Below are 14,469 nucleotides of genomic sequence, written 5' to 3'. Positions count from 1 at the left end.
TAGGTAGCATTTTTTACTCATGTGATGTGTCCTTTGCAGGAATGAAACAGGATTTATAGTCTTATAGTGCTATTTAAAGCTGAGAGCCTGTTTTTCCAAGCAGACGTGTATCTGCATTTGCAGCATGCCACTGGCAAGGTAAATGGGATCAGCAGTAAGCTGAAACTGAAAGCTGCAGCTGGCTGACAGTTGCAATTTTACAAAACTCCTTTTTTCCCCCTCAGAGTCTATGCAGATATGAGTTTCAGCAGTACTTGCCTCCAGCCTCTTTTAACTTTCTTTTTAATTAAAAAGCTTAATTGGGAGTAATAAAAATTCCAATTAAGCTTTTTAAATAAAACCCAAAAGCTCAAAGTGGCTGTGGTTGTAGATAACTGCTACTGCAACCCATGACTAGCACTATTTGAACAAGGCATTTGTTTCACCATAATTAATATTGTGCTTTATGATTGTACCTCCACATCTTTCAAACATACTTTACCTTTAAGTCTCACAGAGTTATTGTTTGCATGTGAAATACGGGCATCCTTGTGAGTTTTGCTAAGTGCAGGGCAGGGACTCTAGTCTCTGTGGGTTGCTCTGCATATATTCTCCTCAGCATCATGCTACATGTCATATCTGTAAGCAGAAATAGAACTGATTACAAGTCCTGATTGGCCAGTTTCCCAGTGAATCCATGTGGTCTTGTAGTCTAAAATTCCCAGGACTGTTTCCTGCTTTTCTTATAGCTTCTTAGAGATTTTATTTTTTATTATTTTTTATTATTATTTTCCCCTCTTTATTATTGACTGATTCCTAGCTCTTGTTTTGAAAGCCAGCTTGTGTTGGCTCCAGGTACCATTGGCATTAGGTTCACAGGCATTTCTTATCAGCTTGATGGACCTAGGTGGCCTTGTCTTTCACTGCTGTTTTTGCTTTAATTTTCTCAGCCATCTGTTTCTGATGAGGATGAATTATGGCCTTGTTTTCCAAGAAGTACATTGATAGTTGTAGCTCAAATGATTACATTAAAAAAAAACCCCAGGATGACTTGAAAAGCAAAATATTCATATATAAAACATAAATGCATGTAAGCACTCCAATAACTTTAAAGAAAATAAAAATGTTAATCTTCTGCTCAGCAAGTATTTAATTTATTAATAATGTTCAACATATGGAGTTAAAAGATGAATACAGTTGGTTAAAGAATGGCTACATTACAACACAAAATGTACCTTTTTTCCCAAATTAAAAGCTCAGTATAGAAATTTAAACCAAGGGTTTTTACTTAATTTTGCCTCCAGATTTTGAAAAATAGAAGTATTTTCTCCAAAAAAAACCCACTTGGCTATCATTAGAAGGGATTATTCTTTCTACACCAGCCTGTGGCGCTGGAAAATGTTCTTCCAACCCAATGCTCTTGTGCAGCAATAATGCTGTACATAAACTGAATGATGTGCTTCTGACAGATACAAAGCCCTGTGTCACCAAGTTGCATCTCTGTCCAGGAAAGGTACTTTTGCTATAGGTTATGGGAATTGAGAGAGAGACCTACTGTAGGTTGGACTTGCTTGACTCAGCCTTGCTTCCTCTCAGTCAGGGTTTCATCTGCTGGATCTGGGCTCTGACTAACAGCTTTATCCAGGAGAAATTGGCAGCTTGAATTACAGGAAGGCAGGAAAGATTATGTTTCAAAAATAGAAATATTTTAGTGTGTTTTTTTTTTTTTCCTGATCCTTCTTTCAAAGTATTTTCTGGAATAAATCACAGTATCTAATAAGCCAATGAGTCTTTTAAAGTGGAGTTTTAAGCGTGTACCAAGGTCTTATTGAATCATGTTATCTAGTATTTCAAATCCTCTTGAAGTTAGTTACAAAGAATAATAGCTATATGTTCAGTCTGAAGAGTTCTAAGATTTTAGTGACTTTGGATTAACAGGAAGATTTCAAACTATCAGTGTTTAAGCTTCACCCTTCTGTCAGTCATTCCTGACAAGGCCAGAATAAGGTAGTAACTGCAGTGCCTTTAGAGAGGGTGGTTTTTCATTAGTTTAAGCAGAATGTCAATTAAAAAGGAATTGAGATAAAGAACCACAACTAGATTAAGTTTACACTTCTTCAAGGATGATAAGAAAAATCCATTTACAGGTTCTATTTCAGGCTGAATATACTTTCTAAGGTAAAGGCCTCTTATATTACAGCTTCAAAACTCTACTGGTAATTTCTGAAAAGATTTAATAACCATTGTGGCTGAATTTTTTTTTAACTGCTGGAAATAATTATTTTTTACCTGAAATGAATATACTGAAATTAATTTAAATTTAATTTCACTCATTTTATGACAGAACATTATCATCTCCCATCCATTCTTCTCCTTCTGTCTGACTGCTATTTGCATTCTTAAAAAACTGACAAAGCCTGTTTAAAATGGGAAGAGAAAATTATCTTTCTATGATCTCTGAATGGGGGAGCACTGCCTGGGACTGACTTGCAATAAGGAGTTTGAGACACAATGGGAGACTACATGCACCGATTATTTTACTTTTTCTGTGATCCATTTGCAAGATTATGAGAAACTTAGTAGGAGTTATGAACTCAGAATTTAGAAGACTTCATGGGAATGGGGGAGCATTGGTCTTTGTCCAGGCTGAAGGCAATAGAGGCTCCTACAGGGATTCACCCTTCCATATATCCTTGTTAATCCTTATGACACTGGACTTTAGGATTCACATGAAAATTTTTGTTTCAGGCAGGATCATATAGGTATTTATTAAACTTGACAGTATTTTTTTGCCTTCTTGCAGGCTTAAAGTGTTTTCTCTAAAGGAAGCTGGAACTGTGATTTAATGTTACTGTGTTCAGAGCTGGGTTAGTCATGGTTTTCTACTTTGCCCAGAAATGCAGACTAATCCAGAAGAGAAAAGTATTTTGTGGGCTCCCCAGTAAGAAGTACAGTATGGGCCACAGTATATGACAAAGGATAGAAAGGAAAGTTCAAACAGTTTGGGACAGTTGAGCACAATCAGCAGATCTTGCAAACACCAGCAGGAGATCTATAATCCACTCTTCATGCTGTAAAAAGGCAGCTTTTCTTCCTTTTAATCTGAATAGATTGCAGTTTCAGAGAAAATGACACATAAAAACTTGCACATACACCTGAAGATGGGTAAATCATTAATTCCTAGTATTATATGAAGGATTTAGTCCTTTTTGCTGTTCCTGTGACTAAACCCTTAGCAGACAAGTCAGGTGTGGGGTTTTTCAGTAGGAAACAACTTTCCATTTTGGTCTCTTTGCCATGAAATAGTAAAATACTGGTTGAAAGAATCAAAACTTTCTATCATTAATAAAATAACAGGTAGTTTTTCTTATAGGTAATCAAGTTTTCTCTTATAGCTAGCTAAAGAACAGGAAGCAGAATACCCACCCAGTCTGGAGGGGAAGAGAACTACCCTTCAGAGACGGCCAAAGCCAGAAGAGATGCTGAGAAATTCTGATTCTCCTACACTGTTTATACTGCCTGACAGAATGAGTCACATTATGCTACTTTTTAATAGCATTCTCACCTTCCTGAAATGAATTTCATGCTTGCAGAGCAGTGATGGTAAACTAGGAGTCATAGCGATCATTATTAGCTTTGCAGCATCCTTAGCATTCAGAACTCATGAATCAGCTGTAATATATTGTGATAAATAATCTGTCCAGAGGGACATCAGTGTTTCATCTGAAGTACAGCCCCGGCTAATACTGTGAAATCAGCTTTGATACAAAGTCTGTAAAGTTAGGTCTTGGTGTATCTCTTGGAATCAGGACAAGATTTGGCTGATTCCTCCTGATAAAGAAACCACTGAGCAGCTTTTTCAGATGCACTTTAATGCTTTAGTGTCATTGTTTTAAAACTGATGTGTTTCCCACTCTTTCTGTTAGTGACATACACATCATTGCATTAAAACCTCACCTAAGGCGTGGCCATGGTGGAGGGTATTCTTTTGAACCCAATATTCCAAGGTTTCCTCATGGTTTTGAAGGTTTCAGCTGAATCAGTTTTTTGTCACCAACTTATGCAATAGATTTTGCTTCCACTACAAAAGCTGTGCCATTAAAAGATCATGGGATGATGTGAGGAGCTTATGGCAGCACTAAGCTGAATCTGTAAGGTAACAGCCTGAAACAATTATAGAAAATAGCCCCAGAAGGGGCTTGGAGAAGTTTTCTACATGGTGTTAATGCTGTAGCTCAGTTAGCACTCTGATTTATTCTGAGAAATTCTCATTTAACACCCTCTTACAAACTTCCCATAGCACTGGGGAAAGCTATAGATTAACAGCTTTCACCTACCAGTGTAAACCGAAAGTGGCAAAAGCCAGAAATTGTGGTGCTGGCCAAATAGCAGGTGGTTTTAGCTGGTTTTTTTTTTGTGCTGTTGGATGGACTTTCCTATAGAAGGGAGCCAAATTTAATGTGCATAAGAAGTCTTTGCCTTCCATTTAATAATGTTGTGTTTCAATTGCACAGAGATTTGAGAGTGCTCTAAAAGCTTTATATGGAAACCTCATATGATCATCTGGTTAATGCAACCTTTTTCCAAACAAATTGATAGTTCACCTATCAGTGAAGAAAGAAATACAAAAAAGAAGTCTTATAGCTTCTCAAACACTAGTTTTACAAAACATCTTTTATACTTAAGTTCCATCAACGTTTCTTGCTGTAGAAGAACAAATGATGATGATGTGATTTAATGGGCTGTTAGCACAATAACGCTCTGTGCTTTAAAAGTGACAAATTTCTGTCCTCCATTTGGAAGTCATCAATGTCGTTACAGGCAATGGGATGTGTTCTTTAATTATGCATTTGCCTATTGTCTGATGGTGAACTTAGGATTTTATGTATTTCAAATATATTTTTTCTGACAGCTTTAATTGTTGACTTCCTTTAGCCAGCACTAGATAAATTTATTCCAGTGGCTGATACAGATGTCTTGTACAGTTGAAAGTGGTGTTTAGCATTTTGTGGCAAGCAGATACATGTGTTCAGAATTTGAACTTTCTTTAACAGCCAATATCACACTGATAAACTGTGTTTGCATCCCAAAAATGGACCATTACGAGAGTCAAAGTATGAAACCAAATCTCTGTGGATTGATGCTAAAGAGTGAGGGCTAAGTGTAAAGTGTGGGAACATCTGATTGAATACAGATGGGGTAATCTTAGTGAAATCAACATAAACTTTGCAGTAGTTTAAAACAAAACCTTGTGGTTTGTTTCAAAACGGGATTTCTTCACAGGAGGAAGAAGATCTAACATGCAGGGAGAAGTTTGTCTCTCTCTGTAGTATTATGTACAGATGAATTTCTTCTACCTTTATTTTATTTTGGAGTCAGATCAATATAGAAATCCATTTAGTGCCCTGTATCTCTTGCATGCCTTCTCCTCAGGGCTTAGATGCAGCCACAGGAGAGGCATAGTGGGGCTGCTTCTGCATGTCCTGAGTACTGTATCTCCTGTGGAATGTAAGGTGCTCATTGCCTAGGGAAGAGGACTTTAGAAATCCATTCCTCCTGTCCCAGAGGAGAGCTACCTCTGACCACTTTGTCTGACCAGGAAGTCTGGTTGGGATGGCTAAACCAGGACAGTTCAGGTATTACTCAGAAGAATGAGATCAAGATACTTAAGATGGTAGTTTTGAAGGAAGATTGGCAGACACAGTATTGCAAATACTGCAGGTTTGGGCAGAGAACTGGTGAATTCATTTGCTTTGGGATGGTTTTGCAAAGAATCTACTACTTTCATTCAGCCAAGGCAGTACTTTCTACCACCAGGATGTGGCATTAGTGGTGTATACTATTCTGTCAGGGAACAGGCTGAAGCTGTCTAAATATTTGTTACAAAACATTAATTACAGCTTCAGGAGAACTGTTAATAGCCTTTTAGTTTCAGAAGCTAAAGCAGTATATTTATGGGGTTCATGGACTGATAGCTTGTGCTGGTTTCAGCTGGGGTAGAGTTATCTTTCTTCACAGTGACTAGTATGGAGCTGTGTTTTGTGTGGAACAGGTGGCTGATAATACAGAGATGCTTTCGTTATTGCTGAGCCAAGGATTTTTCTGCTGCTCATTCTGCCATGCTGGCAAAGAAGTTGGGGGTGCTTGGGAAGCTGGGAGGAGACACAGCTGGAACAGGTGACCCAAACTGACCAAAGGGATATTCCAGACCACATGGCATCATGCTCAGTATATGAAGTGGAGGGAAGAAGAAGGAAAGGGAAAATGTTTGCAGTGATGGTATTTTGGTGATTATTTGGGTCTTATGGTGATTTTTTCCACTGGTTGGGGCCCTGCTCTCCTGGAGATGGCAGAACTGCTGCCTGCCCATGGGAAGCAGTGAATTAAGCTCTTTCTTTGCTTTTCATGTGTGCATGGCTTTCACTTTCCCTATTAAACTGTCTTTATCTCAACCATGAGTTTTTTAGCTTTTATCTTGCTGATTCTGTCCCCAGTCCTGCTGTGGGGGTGTGGGTGAGTGGCTATGTGGGCCTTGGTTGCTGGCTGGAGTTAAACCACAACAGTCCTTTTTGGTGGCCAGTGTGGATTGCTTGGGGCTTGAGATAATGACAGGTTTAATCGGATTATGCTGGATTGAATATAGATCTCTTAGTGGTTAACTAGTAATGAGCAAGGCTCTGTGCTTGCTATGGGGCTTACTTTCCTGACTGTATGTTAGAATCTAGTGCTCATTAGTGTCCACTTTTTGCTTTAGCTTTTTGCTAGGATTAGCTAAATCTAACAGAGCCTGTGTGTCTCTGCTGCCTGGCACTGTTAGTGAGGCAATGAGAGAAATCCACTCTGCACTTCAGCAGTGGTTTGGTGGTCACCCTGGTTATGTGGTTACCTGTATGTGTTGATTCACATATAGCTATACTTGCTGTCATGGGAATTTCACGAATAAATTTCCATTAAATTCAGCAGAAGTTGAGTTGATGTGTCCTGGAGCCAGGCTGTGGAAAACCCTACGAGAAACAGCCTGTGTACCCAACCTGTCACAAAAGACTGAGTCACAAGGTTTAAATTAAAAGCTTAATTTTCAAGTTATGTGTAAGGAGTCAGTTATTTAAATAATACCAAAGAAAATTATTACTGTAAGGATTTATAGTGTCAGCAACCTTTTATGAATTTTGAAGGCAGAGAGACACTGAAAAAATATTCACAATGTTTCTGCATTTCACTGGTTTACAAAGAATGTTGCTAGTAGGCAGACCAGTGGGGCAAGGAAACACAATTGCTTACAGCAGCCAAGCAGGTATGCTTAATTTTTAAGCCTGTCAGCTCTGACATAAATTCCTTTAATTTTTTTCTGAAATCCTCTTGTATGTCTTAATTATCTTGTGTAGTCTCATAGGATGGATTTGATAAGGAAAAACACGAACTATTAAGTTTCATCTAGGGATCTTAAAATAGCCAATTAGGCTTGTACTAAAAGAAAAATCATATAAATCTTCTGTGCCAGACTACAACACCCTGTGTCTCATTAGCATTCGGTTTATATATTTTTTCCAACCATAACCATTCCATGATTCTCTGATGCTGTATACTGTGCCCTCTAGCAACGTTTAAGTTTCCAAACCAAGAGGAAACTGACCTTTACAGGAGTACAGGGCATACAGAAGTGCCTGGGGTAACTGACCTCCCTATCAGCAGTTTGCTATTAGCTTTTGCAAGGTAAGTTTGTGATGGATTTGTCAATAGAATTATGTACTTTCAAAAATCGAGAGAGGAACAGACAACATGGTATACAAGAGAAACACTGCAGCTGGTTAACCTAAGGGGTGTGAGGATAGTTTCTAGACTGAAAAATATGCCAGCCTTTGTAACCACAATTCTTTAGAGATGCAGCACAAGCCAAGGTTATATGGTTAGAAGATCTGTTTTCTTCCAAAGTGCTTATAGCAAAAAGATGAAAACAACAACAAAACCCCAAAGCAATCATGCCTCTTGTGATTAGCTGCCTAATTCTGGCAGTCAGATAAACCCTTATGTGGGAAAAGAGATTTTTTTTGTTTGTTTGTTTATTTAGCGCTCTAAGTCATATCAGTTAGTCATTGCTAATTTACATCAAGACCTAACTGATAAAAGCAGTTTCATTATGACAATACTCTAAAGAATTAAAATGTGTCCAGTTTTGTTGCTAAAATGCTGATTTCATTGTTCTGGTCAACCACACTCTGAGGCTTCCAGTTACCCAGTCTGACCTAATGTGAAACATGACCTGATCATCTTCAATGGCTGCCGCGTAGATTTCAAAAATGCAATCAGCCTCAGGGATAAAAAAACACACTGTCATAGAAATTAAACTTTTCTATTCTATAACAGTAACTGTAAGATTGCTTTGTAAAAATCTGCATTTTGATTTTGGTGGGGTTTTTTCTATTTTATCATGAATTCTGAAATATATATTTATGAATTGTAGTAATTTCAGTAATTTCAGAAGGAAGAAAGGATGCTGAAAGGAAGCAATAAGTTCCAGGAATATAGTGGAGAAAATGGCAGAAAATAAAGATGAAAAAGACTGGGTGGTGGGGAGAGAAAGTACTGCACACAGGTTTTAGGTTGAGGAAAGTGAGATTGGTCGTGACAGCGCAATGGCAGAAAAAAGTGACTTATGAGTAAGTAGTAAGAGAAATCTGAGATATTGCGAGAAGCAGGAAATGAAAAACTGTGAAATTTAAATGAGAGGTGTAGGGATGTCTGGTGTTCTCGAGTCAGAAGATTCAACATGTAGTACTGTCAATGTTTGTCCCTCCACAGGAGTGCCTGGGTAATTGAGAGCAATGACTGGCAGGAATTTGTATGTCAGAAAATGAATTTTAAGGGAAGAACAGGATCTTAATTTGACTATTTTGATTGCCTGGACCTACCTCTTTCTCCATTCTGTGGAATTAGGAAGTGTTCTCCCTGGACAGACGTAATTTATAAAACAGCACTTTGTGTCCCTTCCTACTCTGTGTAAATCAAAAGAAGTTTAAGATAAGAATGATAGGATGGGAAAATGAATCTGAGTTAGAGGTGGAAGAATGTGTGTTTGCAAGAGTGTAATTGTAGATATTTAATGTATTAGCTAGAAAATTGGAAATATTGGTTGTAGTTGCAGAACGAAGTTGCATTGATCTGTCAGTTATGTAGTTGTCTGGAATATTTTGGAGTTAAGAAGTTCACAAAGATTTATAATTTTTGTGTGATAAAAGCAATAAATTGATCATCCTTTACAACACCTTGTCCAGCTTAGTGGATCAATGTATTGCAGAAATACATGAGTTCTGTCTGTATCTTTTTAATGAGGTGCAATTCAAGCAGGTTTCCTTGTACAAAATGCATATTTAATAATAAAGTATGGTTTTGTTCAAAGTTCAAGGAAGAAAAGGTCACATTCTTAGGGGGTTTTATAAATTGTTTGGATCAGGGAACAAACTCATTAATTAAAGGCTGTATTTTAAGTAATTTTTTAATTTTCTTTTAAATGCATTGCTATTTCTAAAAGAAAACAGTAGAAGAAAAAGCTGGTTTGGTTTAAACAAAGCAAAGAAGCTTTCTATATAGGTTTTCTCTTCCTGGTACTGTGTATAGTTCCTTCAAGATCCTGAAATCAGCATTGCTACTTCTGCAAACTGGAGACAAAATCCTGGCTTAATTTACAGAATCACAGAATCATCAAGGTTGGAAGAGATCTTCAAGGTCATTTATTCCAGCAGTCAACCTAGTTCCACCATAATCACTCAGATCATATCCCCAAGTGCCACATCCAGACACCTCTTGAACAGGTCCAGAGACAGTGACTGCAGCACTTCCCTGTGCAACTTATTCCAATGCCTGACCACTCCTACACTGAAGAGAAAGGAGAAGGGACTGACAGCTCTTGAATAGCCATGGAATGTGTTATTTGTACCACATATACAGGGAGATAGTGGATATTTGTATAATCTAGTGTTCGAAACTTTGCTCAGTCAGAAGGGGAATACATCTGCATACCCTTTAGAATTTAGAAATGTAGCAAACCACTAACACATACATAAATTAAATGTATTCTTCATATTCATAGGCTCCCTGCACAGTGTTGGATTGTTCAGTTTTCATGGTTTATTTTGTTGCTTTTAATGATGCTATTAATCATACTTTCTCATTTTCTTTCACTGCCAGGATTTGACAAGGATTTTCTTTCACCTTGAAAAAGTGCCTGTTCTGAGGAGTTTCTTCTCAGCAGTCCTGTACACTCAGCACACCCTGCTGAGTGAAGGCAGCTTGTCTCCTGCACTGTACTTCTCTCCAAAAGATGGTTTTGAAACTGTGGGTTTGATGTCTCTCTCGATAGTGAAAGATCACAAACAAATATGTCTTTCAAACTCTTTGTCCACTTGAAGCCTCTAGGATTCCATCGAAGAAGAAACTGAGCTAACCCAGTAAGCAATGGACCTTAAGGCAGAAAACGGATACATTGTTAATTTTCATTGCTGAAGTTTCTTCCTCTGACTCTGGTTCAAAATGCTATTAATATTTTATTTTTATGATGATATTTTTATGTTTGCAATGGCAAATCCTTCTGATATTCCACTTAATATTTTTTGTTGAGACGTGTTTGCCACAGCAAGAAACAAGGCAGGGAATGTAGTAATGTCTCTATCTGAATGAATGGAGACCAAACAAGTTACAAATGGAACTGCAAGTCATTGGCCTGGGCTAACAGAGCACCTGGCTGGCTGCTCCAGGAACTGCTCTAGAAAAGCTTTGGAAGAACAGATTTAGATGTCTGATGAAGAAGGATGCAAGAGCATGAAAGCAGTAAGAATTTATTTTGTGACAGGTGCTCAACAGCCAGCTAAACAAGTATCTAAGCTTCGTCAATTTCTTGTGTCCCATAGCATTTTTGTGTTTTAGCTGTGGACTGAGAGCCCACTGAGGGGGCCTTACAGACTGGGCTCTGGAGGCAAAGCTGCTCACTTTGTGGCAGGGGTGGCTGCTCTGGTTCAAGCTGTAGGGATAATTTCTCTCTGCTTGTTCAGGTGCTTCTGCACTTCGTTTAATAGCACACTTTAATCGTCGTGTTTGTTTTCTCTCCAAGCCCAAATTTCTCATGTTTTTTGATTACCTAGCTGAACGAGACCCCAGCTTGACTAGGCTCTGCCATGATCCATCTGGCCAATATAAAATCCTGTTTAAAGGTTATTGAGGTACTGATTTTGCAGACTCCATTCACAATGTGTTTTGTTAAATAGCTCTGAATAAAAAACTACAATCTGCTTCACCAGATTGGGTTTTTGGTCCTTCAGGTCTCTTATTCTCCTTCCAGTAGTCTCTTTGTCTAATGCTTCAGCAGAAGGGAGAGAACAGACATAACATATCTTGCCAATAGTATGAGGCTTTCTATAAGGGGAAGATTCTGTTTTTGATTTTAATGTCATCAGCTCCTGCCCATCATACACAGTTGTCCTGCTTTATTTTTTTTTTCCTTAAAATGATTCCTTCCTTTCAAAGTCCAATGCAAGACAGTTTAATCCTTGCAGAAAAAAAAAATCACAGAACATCAGAAAACTGCCTGGAGAAATCTTCTCTTTTCCTTCAAAATTACTTATATACAGTGTTCTACTTCCTATAGATAATGTGTATTTGAGGTTAACAGAGATATTGTGTAAATCTAACCATTCTTTGAGGGTACTGTTGTAAATCAGAGAGAACTCAGTTTATACTGAAGGTTAGCTCAGATTGATTTAGTCCCTTTTACTCTGATATGGTCCTTGACTTGCACACTTTGTTGTAAGTTGGAAAATATGCCTCAACGAAATTAGTGTATGAAGTAAAAATAGGCACATCTATGCTGCATTTTCTTGTGATTGTGTAAGACTATTTTCATTCTTGTTCATCCAGGTAATCAACATAACAGCTTTTTAGGATTTGCAGTCCATAAATTTCCTACTTGGCCCACCACCAGTGACAGATCTAATGAGGGATAAACAGAGATTAAACATTTGAGTGCTACAATGGTCATTGTAGTCTCACAGCTAGACCTTTAAAAACCTTGGTCAGTCATTGCTCAACACTGAGAGCATTTATGGGCTCTGGCTGTATTCCTGTCAGTACAGTTCCCTGGCAACCTAAGGCACAAGCTTTTACCCTTGTGGCTCTATATTAAAGCTCACTCACAGTGTAACTACTTTCCTGTATTGTTGGTGCGATAATCTGATAGTTGCAGTGTGGCTTTTCAGCCTAAAGAAGGAGGAAGTGGAGTTTTCCTTCCCTCACCCCATAGCCTTACACTTTGAGAAGCTGCATGGAATGCATGGCACAGATAAAATGCTAGCTGGTCTGTGAAGACTTGGATCTTCCAACAGCTGGGATCCTCTGTCACATCCTTGGATGAAAATACTCATAAATTGTGGGCATTAGCGTTTTTTTCCCCATCTTGTAGGCTTCAGGTGCCCTACATGGGTTTGTAACATGTCAAAGCAACTCAATTGAGAATATTACAAAGCTGAGTTTGAGGCACTCAGGTTCCTATGTGTGTCTTGTCTTAAGCAGGAAACTTTTAATGTGGTTGCAAAAATTTACACTGAATGTACCTCATCTGACTGAAAGGTTTACTTAGGTCATAAGTAGGGTAGTATTGGGCCTCAATACATCATTCACCCTTGCTTACTTGTACATCTGAGACTGGAAGAAAAGGCAGTTTAAGTTCTGGTTTTTGTGTGACTTAATTTTCTTTTTAGTCCCTGCTTATTGATTTTTTTCCTTTTTTTCTTTTATGCAGCCTCTGTATTCTTTACACATGTATTTGTGTATTCATGCATTATTGTATTCTAGCTAGCTCCAGTGTTTCTCCTTATCCTACCCAATTGGCAGAAAAACATAACACATTCCAAAAGGTTCCAAGCTGGGGGCCTGAGGTTTCTACCCTACCTTGGTTTTTCCTGGAAACCAATGTTGAGACCAGCTCTTTGAGATGTATTCTTATAGACAAAGTGTAGTTCTCCTCTGAGGGGGAAAGATTTAGAAGGGACTTGAACCAGGGGGTAATTACCTCACCAATTATAATTCTAATTGGTGATTCTTGTCAAATATGCTAAATTGAAAAACCTATAAAAATTGTATACACATCATGCTGCGTGTGCATCTTCAGGGTTTTCCACCTGGCAAATTATGCACCTAAGCATCCTTATAAAAATAACCCCTTTTTATCACCCTAACTGTGTCTGGCTGGTAATTTTAGGACCAGCAAAAAAGGCATCACTTCATTTAGGCCAGCAAAAGTGTGATTGGAACAGCATGGTCATAACACCTCAGTTTCGAGACGAGTAGCTTCTGTTATTCACTGAATTCAGCATAGGGCTTTGCCAAATTCCTGATGGAAAGTTTCCAAGGCTGGGTTGATTTTTTTTCGGAGCAAACACTGTGATTCTGATGTTCTAATATCTTTCTCATTGTATAGTTTTACAAACGGTGGAATGGTTTGAAAAAAAAATAAATTTAAAGTTGCAGTTCAAAGGAGAAAACTGCAAAGTTGTTTCTGCAGTGTTTATAATTTCATTTTTATTTGCCAGGTGTACAGATGCAGTAAAATTATTGCTTAAAACTTAAAATGTGTTTCTCATACTTTATGACAGTTTACTGAACTTGTGTATTAAGAATGCTTTTCGGAAAGTATTTAAAACAACATTTAACCAGTTTAATAGATACTTGTTTTCTACTAAAATAGCTGTTTTTTATAAAGGCTTTACATGTGCTGGTTTTCTGTCCCAGTCAGTTTATGATTTAGAAGTGTGCAAAGAACAAGCATTAATGTCAGTTTAAATGGTCTTGGCAGTAAGAATCTAGATATTTTTATTCTATTATGATGAGAAAGCTGTGAAAATATAAAAAATACAGTGAACTATCAAAAGAAGAATTATTGAAATAACGCCATGAAAGATGGAATTCAGGTGAAATTCAGTGTTCATAGTTACCAGATATTTCTATTCACTACTGATGCTCACAGAATGGAGTCCACTTGTAAAAGATGAGGATGTTATCTTAATTTGTGTAGCTGTGAGGAATAAAGGCTCACCCATTACCAGTTTTGTTCTGACGACCCTAAAAAGGGTGCTTCAGTATTCCACTACCATTTATTACCCTGAAACACCTAAATGCAAAAGTTTTAAGTTTTTCTAACTTATTTTAAAATGATACATATGAATGACGACAGTGCAATAAAAAAGATAAATAAAATCAGGATGTATTCTGCATCTGACAAGATGAGCTGAGCAGCTCCTTATCTTCAGTACTTAACTAGCTGGAACCATTGTTCAGCTTTTGTGCAGAAGGAGACAGTATGTAATTCAAAAGCTTTACTTTGAAGACTTTGTGAAAATTGACTTCAGAAGCAGTGGAAACATCATAAAACCAAATCAATAAATCTACACATGCATGCTGAACCCAGCCATCTGCCAATTTACATGGAATTCAGGCTATCCTCTC

The 14,469-nt window shown here is 37.8% G+C and overlaps 1 long non-coding RNA gene across 1 annotated transcript in view; it reads left to right on the top strand.

Moving 5' to 3' along the window:
- The window catches only part of LOC147655406 (uncharacterized), a 29,868-nt gene extending 16,273 nt beyond the window's left edge, over positions 1–13,595 (top strand). Inside the window, exon 2 of the long non-coding RNA XR_015285358.1 lies at positions 10,165–13,595. This is a non-coding gene — a long non-coding RNA (uncharacterized LOC147655406). The remainder of the gene's footprint in view (positions 1–10,164) is intronic.
- The last annotated feature ends 874 nt before the right edge of the window (positions 13,596–14,469 follow it).

This window comes from Cyanistes caeruleus, chromosome 1 (genome assembly GCF_971803275.1).
Source record: "Cyanistes caeruleus chromosome 1, bCyaCae1.hap1.1, whole genome shotgun sequence".
In the NCBI taxonomy this organism is placed as follows: Eukaryota; Metazoa; Chordata; class Aves; order Passeriformes; family Paridae; genus Cyanistes; species Cyanistes caeruleus.
The sequence above is the reverse complement of the archived record's forward strand: the minus strand, read 5'-3'. Positions and strand labels throughout refer to the sequence as shown.